Source organism: Beta vulgaris, chromosome 5 (assembly GCF_026745355.1).
Source record: "Beta vulgaris subsp. vulgaris cultivar EL10 chromosome 5, EL10.2, whole genome shotgun sequence".
Taxonomy (NCBI): Eukaryota; Viridiplantae; Streptophyta; class Magnoliopsida; order Caryophyllales; family Amaranthaceae; genus Beta; species Beta vulgaris.
In genome coordinates, this window is record NC_079206.1 from 32615691 (window position 1) to 32625092 (window position 9402).

The window sequence follows — 9402 nt, forward strand, 5'->3', positions numbered from 1 at the left end:
ATGGACATGATAACATACAACATCCTTATAGCAAAAATCCGTAGAATATGCAACAAAACATTGCACCCAACACTGCTTTGTGGCTATAAGCGCACATGGAACATCCAATATTGGAACTTTGATGGTTGCATCAATGTCAAGGCTTGAATCTTCCTTATTTGAAACTTCAAAGATTAAATCTTTATCCTTAGGAAAAGAAAAAGTTTCAATCTTTTTGTCATCTTGAACAATAATAACCAAATCTGAAAATTCGTCCTTTATAGTGCAAGGAACATCTTCCAAATAACTATTAAGCTTTTCATCCAAAGAATATTGATTCAAGTCATATATCAAATCCCACTTTGGTTGTAGACGTATGGACAATTCACCAAGAATTTCTTCGGTTGTCAACTCATCATAAGAATGGAAACGACAATTCATAGTTGGTTTATTATGCAAAAACTGCCCAGAAATTTTGAATAAAAGTTTGAGATCTTAAACCTAAGTAAAACACCTCGAAATTTCATGAACTTTTGTCACAACATACCCCTTGGTGTTTTAAACACTCGACCAAAATTTCAACAAAAAATAATAATCCAATCGAATGCAGTTTTTATTTTACCTACAGTATGTAATCCATCCGAAAAACAGAAATTTGCATCAAATATTTGCGTTCGCTGTGGCTTCGTTACTTATCGGATTGGGCTGAAATTTTGACACGACGTAGCCCTGTATGTTAGCTTTCCATAGAACCACAAAAATAACGATTTGGACACCGGACGCGCCCTCACGCGCCGTCGCAATGCACCCTGCTCTGATACCACTTGATGTGATTTTTGTTGGCGGTTCGAACTATTTTTGTGTTTTTATGATTTTATGGACGAACAACAATAAGAATAAAAGGGATAGGCTCTTAAATCGCAGTTTAAGAGGTTCTCTTGTGAGTCTCGGCTCCAAGATCACACAAAGTCGCGGTTTGTGTATTTGAACACTCAGTTCTATGCAAGCACAACAAGCTTAACACTTTTCTTAAACTCAAAATCTGATTTTTATTAATGAACGTAATAGCCTTATATAATACAAGATTCCTAACTTATCTAGTAAAGCTTAAAGGATAAACAATAATAACCAACAAACTTACCTATCTTTATCTTAAAGGATAAAGATAAATAACAACCTAATACTTATCTCTAATTCACACGCCTATTTTAAAGATAATTATAAAAATAAAGCTCCTAATTAGACTCAATGACAAAGGAATTAGACTTCTAAGTATAATAGGATTCCTTTATCACTTAAATACATAAATTAAAGCAATTAAAATTAATTAAACTACATAGTCTCCTAACAGAACTAGGATACTACATAGATGTCCTAATAGAACTAGGACTTTCGCACAGTGGTTGGCACTGTCTGGCCAACATCGACCTATGCTTTCGAACTTGATGCTCCTCATACGCATCAGTGATGCGTCCAAATTGGGTTGGGTTGTGTTCTGATGCAAAATGGGAAGGTCATAGCTTATGCGTCCCGTCAGTTGAAGCCATATGAAGTCAATTACCCGACACACGACCTAGAATTGGTCGCCATAGTATTTGCCCAAAAAATCTAGAGACACTACCTTTACGGGGTGACCTGTCGAATCTTCTTTGATCACAAAAGCCTCAAATACATCTTCACCCAGAAAGACCTCAATATAAGACAGCGCAGATGGTTAGAGCTCATTAAGGACTATGACTTAGACATCCAGTACCATGAGGGTAAAGTCAACGTCGTTGCTGATGCGTTAAGCTGCAAATCTAGCCATAGCCTGAATACATTAGTCGTTGCCGACAAACTTTTGTGATGCGCTAATATTGCTGCGATTTTACCCATATGCAGCAATATATCACGTTAAAAGAAAAGATAAAATATAAAATAACCATATTGATGCGGTTCTCAACAAAAACCGCAGCAATATTGTTTCAATGGAAAAAAGTTTGAAAAAAAGTTGACATTTGACCAGATATATTGCTGCGGTTTCTGACAAAAACCGCAGTAATATATTAAAAAATTAATATTTTAATATATAGAAACCGCAGCAATATATGTAACAAAAAAAACGAAACCTTAAATAATCTAAGTTAAGAGGGCGCCTCTCTCCCTCTCAAATATCCCCTTCTCTCTCGTAAACCCTAAAAAAATGCTCCAGCCGCTCTCTCTCTCTCTCTCTTCCCTCTCTCTCTCTCCTATAAACCTCCGGTCATCATCCATCTCTCTCACTCCTGGAAATCTCCCTCTCTCTCTTCCTTTTCGTTCGTCCTTTGTTCCACCAACCTTCATCGGCCGTTTGTTCCACCAACCTTCGTCAACCGTTCGTTCGTCGGTCTTATCAACGGACCAACGCCTGCTGCGGTCCTACTTCACACAACGACGATCTCCTCCTTCGCTCGTTTGCTTCTTCAGTTCAAGGACAACGCGATTTTGAGAAGCAACGAAGACCAGAGTCCAAGTACTCAGTCGCTCGTTTGCTTCTTCAATTCGACGATGACGAAGACCAAGAAAGTGGAAATGGGGATGGCAACTCGTTTGCCTCTTCAGTTCGACTCGACGAAGATCATATCTTCCTGAAATTTGAAGGTTATTTAGGATTAATTTTGATATAAGTTTTTAGATTTAAAGTTTGGATCTTACACATTATTGAGTAGGAATTCAGAATTATTTTTTATTTTTCTTCTACAATGGTTAACCTCGAAAAATTTGCAATTTACGGATTTAAAGTTTGGATCTTACACTCTGAATTCTTGTATTCGTTTTATATAGTTTGGAGTAAAGAGTATTGTTGTGATATTCTATTTTAGTTGTTGTATTTTCTGACTTGCTGATTCAATTGAAGTCAAAGGTCGAAAATTATTTTGTGTATAATGTGAATGGTTTTACTGTTACATAGTTTGTTGCTATGAAAATTCTAAAGTCTGAAAGCTATGTAATTTTGGTATTATGGAATCGCCAAGTAATATCATAGTCTGTTGCTATGAATTTCTGTTTATAACTTATAAAAAATTTCTGTTGTTACCTGTATGGACGACTTGCTATGTAATTTTCATAGTCTGTTCACTCGTAGAATAATTGCTATTTGCTGCGATAATATTGCTGCGATTTTCCCCGTAAGCAGCAATATATCACGTAAAAAGAAAAGGAAAATATAAAAATAAATATATTGTTGTGGTTTCGATCTAAAACTGCAGCAATATAGTGTCATCAGGAAAAATTTCTAAAAAAAGTTGACTATTTGACCAAATATATTGCTGCAGTTCTTAACAAAAACCGCAGCAATATATTAAAAAGTAATATTTTAATATATTGTTGCGGTTCTTGACAAAAACCGCAGCAATATCATTAAAAATATATATAAAGGCGTGACAAGGCGTGTGACTTAGGGTTTATTCCTCTCGCCTCTCACAACCCTCCTCTTTCTCTCACCCTTCAGATCTCACGCACACCTCTCACCCCTCTCACCCTTCAAACCTCACGCCTCTCACTGCTCTTTCCTCTCACTAGTCACTCCTTCTCTTTCCTCTCACTCCTCTCACTTCTCTCATCACCATCGCATATCATTCAGATCTTCGCGCACTTTCACCGACGGCTGTAGCGGTTCCTCGACCGCCGGCTGTAGCGGTTCCTCGACCACCGGCTGTAACGTGTCCTTTTTCCTCGGTGATTCCAGTTCGTCGATGATTTCGTCGAGACTCGAGTCCAATGGTGGTGTTCGTCGAGACTCGAGTCCAATGGTGATGTTCGTCGAGACTCGATTCCGGTTTTCCCCATCCAGATTGTTCGTCGAGACTTGATTCCGGTTTTCCTCATCCAGATTGTTCGTCGATCTGAATTTCAGTGGTGATGTTTTTATTTCTTGATCTGAATTACATTGGTGATGTTCGTCGATCTGAATTCTAGATTGTCCTCGACGCGATCTTGTTTGTTTCTTTTTTTCATTTTTAGATCTGAATTTCTTTTTTTTTTCTCCTCCTCTACTGTAATGAAATTATCAGTGTTGATGTTTTTATTTATTTTTTTCGATTTTCAAATTTTTGTTTGTAATATATTTTCTGCTTTTTTGTTCAATTTTGTAATTATAATTTCATTACAGTGAATTTTTAATATATTTTCTGCTTTTTAGTTTCTTTTTATATTGGGTGTTTATAACATTGTTGTAGCCAATATAACATATTATAATAATGTTACTGTAACCACAAAAAATTTAGGGCTTGAAAAATTAAAAAAAAAATATTTTTACCTGCTTGGCGCCTATTACTGCGGTTTTGGGCCGGAAACCACAGCAATATTACGTTTCAATCAGATAATAAATAATAATATTGCTGCGATTTGGCCTAAAAATCGCAGCAATATTAGTAGATATTGCTGCGGTTTAAAACCGCAGCAATATTATTAATACCTATTGCTGCCCCCTTAATTGCTGCGCGCCCAAAACCGCAGCAATAGGGCACTTTTTAACCGCAGCAAGTAGCGTTTATTCTACTAGTGGTTTTTACCAGATTTAGAATTTTTTTGTTAGTTTATATAATTTCATAGTCTGTTTTTTCATCTTTTAGTTATTTTTTTGGATTATAAGTTATCGACTCATTTCATCTTTCTTTTTGTCTGTGAATTGGGTAGATAGTGGATGGATTAATGGCTTAGTTTTAATATTTCAAATTTGATAACAAAATACAAAAAAAAAAAAAATTTAGTTGTACTATGACCTATTGCTGCGGTTTTTTACCAAAACCGCAGCAATATGTCTATTTTTTATTATTAAATACAACATATTGATGCGGTTTTCCATAGAAACCGCAGCAATATGCTTTGTAAATCTGATATAAAATAAATATATTGCTGCGGTTTTTACCCTAGAAACCGCAGCAATATAATTAATACCTATTGCTGCCCCCTTAATTGATGCGCGCCCAAAACCGCCGCAATAGGCCACTTTTTTACCGCAACAATAAGCATTTATTCTACTAGTGAGTGTTGAAACAGAAGATAATGAGTGAGGGTCATAACACGACTTATTCCGTCCACCCAGGGGGAGATAAGTTGTATAAGGACCTCAAGAAGATGTTCTGGTGGCATGGGATGAAGAGAGCAGTAGCTGAGTTTGTTTCCAAATGTCTGACGTATTAGAAAGTCAAAAGTGAACACAAGAGACCTCAAGGAAAGATTCAACCTTTAGGCATTCCAACATGGAAATTGGATTCGATATCCATGGACATCATTGTAGCCTTACCTAGGAGTCGGGGAGGCAATAACACTATATGGGTAATCGTGGACAGACTAACCAAGACAGCAAGGTTCATACCTATGAAGGATACGTGGAGTATGGAAGCCTTAGCCAAGGCTTATGTGAAAAATGTCATTCGACTGCATGGAGTACCCACGAGTATCATTTTAGATAGAGACTCGCGGATCCTGTCGAATTTCTGGAAAAAGGTCCAGGAAGCATTTGGTAGTGAGCTATTGATGAGTACAGCTTTTCACCCAGCTATAGACGGTCAAACCGAAAGAACTATTCAGACCTTAGAGGACATGTTGCAAGCGTGTGCCTTAGAATACTAGGAATCATGGGAAGACCATTTGGACCTCATAGAATTCTCATACAACAACAGCTACCATGCTAGTATTAAAATGGCACCATTCGAAGCACTGTATGGGAGAAAGTGTCGTAGCCCTTTGTGTTGGAACGACATTAGTGAGACTGTGGTGTTAGGACCTGAGATAATTCAGGAGATAGTGGATCAGGTGCGAGTCATCCGAGAAAAGATTAAGGCTGCACAGGACAGACAGAAATCCTATGCGGATCAGAAGCGAAGGGATGAGAATTACGAAGTCGGGGAAAAAGTATTGCTTAAGGTGTCTCCAATGAAAGGAGTGATGCGATTCGGGAAAAAGGGGAAGCTAAGCCCTAAATTTATATGACCGTATGAGATTCTGGCGAAAGTAGGCAAAGTCGCTTATCATCTAGATTTGCCCAACGACTTAGAAAGGGTCCATAACGTGTTTCACGTATCCCAACTCCGGAGATACGTACCTGATGAGTCATATGTCCTTGAACTAGAAAACGTCGAGTTAAATGAAACCTTGTCCTATGAGGAGAAACCTGTCCAGATCCTAGACCGCAAGGTGCGGAGTACGAGAAATAAGGGCGTCAGAATTGTCAAAGTGTTGTGGATAAATCAAAATACCGAGGAAGCCACCTGGGAAGCCGAAGATGCGATGCGTTTGAAGTACCCTGAGCTTTTTCAAGAGGTAGGTGAGTTACAGGGACGTAACTTTTCTTTTAAGGGGGAAGAATGCGATAGAATTTCGCGCTTTCACCCTAAAGTATGTTAATTATGTTAGTTATGTGTAATTATTGCTTATCTGATTTGCGAACGTTAGAAAACGCTTGTGAAATTTTGGGACTTAGAAGTGCAAAAGACCGTCGTTAAGACTGGCTACCTCAAAGTTTCGGGACGAAACTTCCTTTGTGGGGGGAAGCTTGTAATACTCCGTATTTTTGTAGTTAATTCCTTAGAATTATGAAAATATAAAGAAGATAATTAAAAGGGTATTTTTGAATAATAATAATAATAATAGAATAATAATATTATGGGTCAGTTTCGTTAATTTCGGATTTTATAAAAGATTAAACCGAGTTCACTTGACCTAGGGTTGCCACTTTATAATTAGGAGAGTATAAAAGGAAAAGAAGAAGGAAAAAAATTTCAGACCCTAAATTCCTCTCTCTCCTTCTTAGCCGTCACTTTCTTCTCTCTCAATTTCTCTCTCCTCTCTCTCGCTGTTCTTCCTCTCTCAGATTCTTTCTCTCCCTCTCTTTCGTCGCCTCCCCTGAACTCTTCACCTTCGAGTGCAAGATTGTGGTGAGCGTCGCTGTTGTGTAATCGAAGGTCAGTTCGAGGATTTTTTTTTGGTGTAAGGAGTTTGAGAGGACGAGTGTTGTGCGAGTGAGTGAAGTCGAGGGCGTCGAGGGGTGCGAGCGAGCGTGGAGTACGGGTGGTCCGACGAGATTGTCGAGTGTGCGAGCGCGGAGTTTGAGCGATGCGACGGTCGCGTTGGAGTGTGGTGCGTCAGTGTGCGAGTGTTGTGCGGTTTGTGTGAAGGTGGGTGAGTGGTTTGTGTGTGATGATCCGAAGGGGGTGCGTGAGAGTTCGGAGGTCGGTGCGACGACTCGAGGGTGCGAGCAGCGTCCGAGGCTCGTGTGGACTCGTCGTGCGAGAAGTCTGGTTGCGCGAGGTTGGTGGTGCGAGCGATTTGGGCGACGAACCTGGTTGTGCGCCGCTGCCGGAATTTCATTGCTGGAGTTTGACGCTGGCAAGTCTAGCGGTGTAAAACCTAATATGTATAGAATATATTATATTAGTTTAATATTATTCTGTTTTTATAATTATGTTAAGTTGTAATTAATTAATTTGTAATTCAAGTTAATTAGTAACTAATTAGGCTGTATAATTATTCTAATTCATTATTTTTATTTTAGTTGTGAATCTGGTTTAGGATTGTAATTAAGTAAGATGGGAAGTAGAAAAATTATATTATTATTGTTATTAGTTGGAAATATAATCTTATTATGTAAACCTGACTTTTGGACTGACTTTTGGACATAAGACTTGGTTGGACATAAGACTGGATTGGACATAAGACTTTTGGACATAAGACTTGGTTGGACACATGACTTGATTGGTTTGGTAAAGGTAGTGCACTAATTACACACTTATTAAGATAAGTTTGCTCACTAACTTTGATTCCTGAAAGACGCTAAACTCATTTGAATAGAAAAGAAAAGGAAGTTCATGAACAATGAGTTTAGCTATCGTTTATATTTTGAATTACTAAGTCGTTATAGTTAGTTACATATTGGTTGATAATATTATCAAGGACGTAGCACTAAAGTATTTACTTAATCGTTTAGGTCCCAATTTCATAAGCGGCACGTTCGGTTAATACAGCGAAAATTCTCCGTTACAAGGTACGTACGTGAACCAGTTTAATCCCAAGTACTAGTATCATGATTAGGTTGCAATTTATTCTATTGGAACCTAGAAGCATGATAGAGAATGTTTGATTATTGAGATTGTTTGGTAATATGTTTGTGATTTAAAGTTGATATGTTGCATTGGAATGCGTAATTCTATCGTATTACGACCATGAGCATTGTATTCATATTAATCTGATCCATATTGTAACAAGAGTGTTACAAGAGAAACGATTTGAGTACTGAAACTAAGAGAACATGTAAATGATTCTATGTGATTGTGAAATGAATGGACAGTATTAAAAAGTGAATTATAGCAATAACTTGAAGTTGGACTCCTTACAACTGATGAACAATGGGGGGAGTGTGGGACTTGTTCTACACTCCTACGCAGGCCTACTGTGACGACAGTAGTGTCCTTATAATTCTGATAACTCAAGTAGGTGGAAGGTTCCGTACAATCTTGGGGGTATGCATACTAAGGTGATGGGTGTGAGACGGAACGAAACCGTATTTGCATTTCATATAATAGACCAAGTTGTCTATTACCGATTCAGTATCCCGTATGATTTTAGTAAGATGACGGTGCCCATTCGATGCCAACTAAATAAAGAATAAAGGATGAAACGTATTGTAGTATCATGCTTAGGATTGTTCATGATTGCGTTGTTTATGTTTATATGCATTCAATGGTTCATTATGTACTCAGCATAGCTGATTGTGTGTTATTATGTGTTTGTTGACCTGTGATGAACCATTGATGCTACAATGGGGAGCAGACTAGGTGTACTGGTGCTATTTCATGATATCGAGCATACGGGGGATAGTCATTAGCATTTGAACTTTAAAGTATTTTGATTCAAGTACTATTAGATTTTCTAAGACTTACATCAATGGTTTGAATAAAAGGGGTCGTTGATGATTCCCGAGTTGTAGTTACATTTTTTATTTCCGCTGCATTTCAGTTTTCGAGACAATATTTTGAGTTAACGTTCTTTCTTATTATGCCTTGCGTTTCATCGCGGCGGTAACACTCCCAAAGTCGATGCGACGTAGCTGTAGACGTGTATGGATTTTGGGGATGTTACATGCGACGCACTTGGGGGGACGCAAATCGTCTTTTTTCTACTAGTGAAAGGAAACAACGTGATTCAATCATGATCCATACCAATAAATATATTAATTACCCCATGTGAATTAATAAAATAAAGTTCCCAACCAACATGCTTGCATCAAACTTTCATACAACCATGATATAAATCTCATAATTAAATATCATACTTAACATGTTCGCACCAGGCATAAAAAATGCAAAATCCAACATGATAGCAATCTTATATGAACTCACAAAGTTCCTTCATGATACTAAATAACTTTCCTTCCTAAAATCATGATGCTACATCAAACAACAC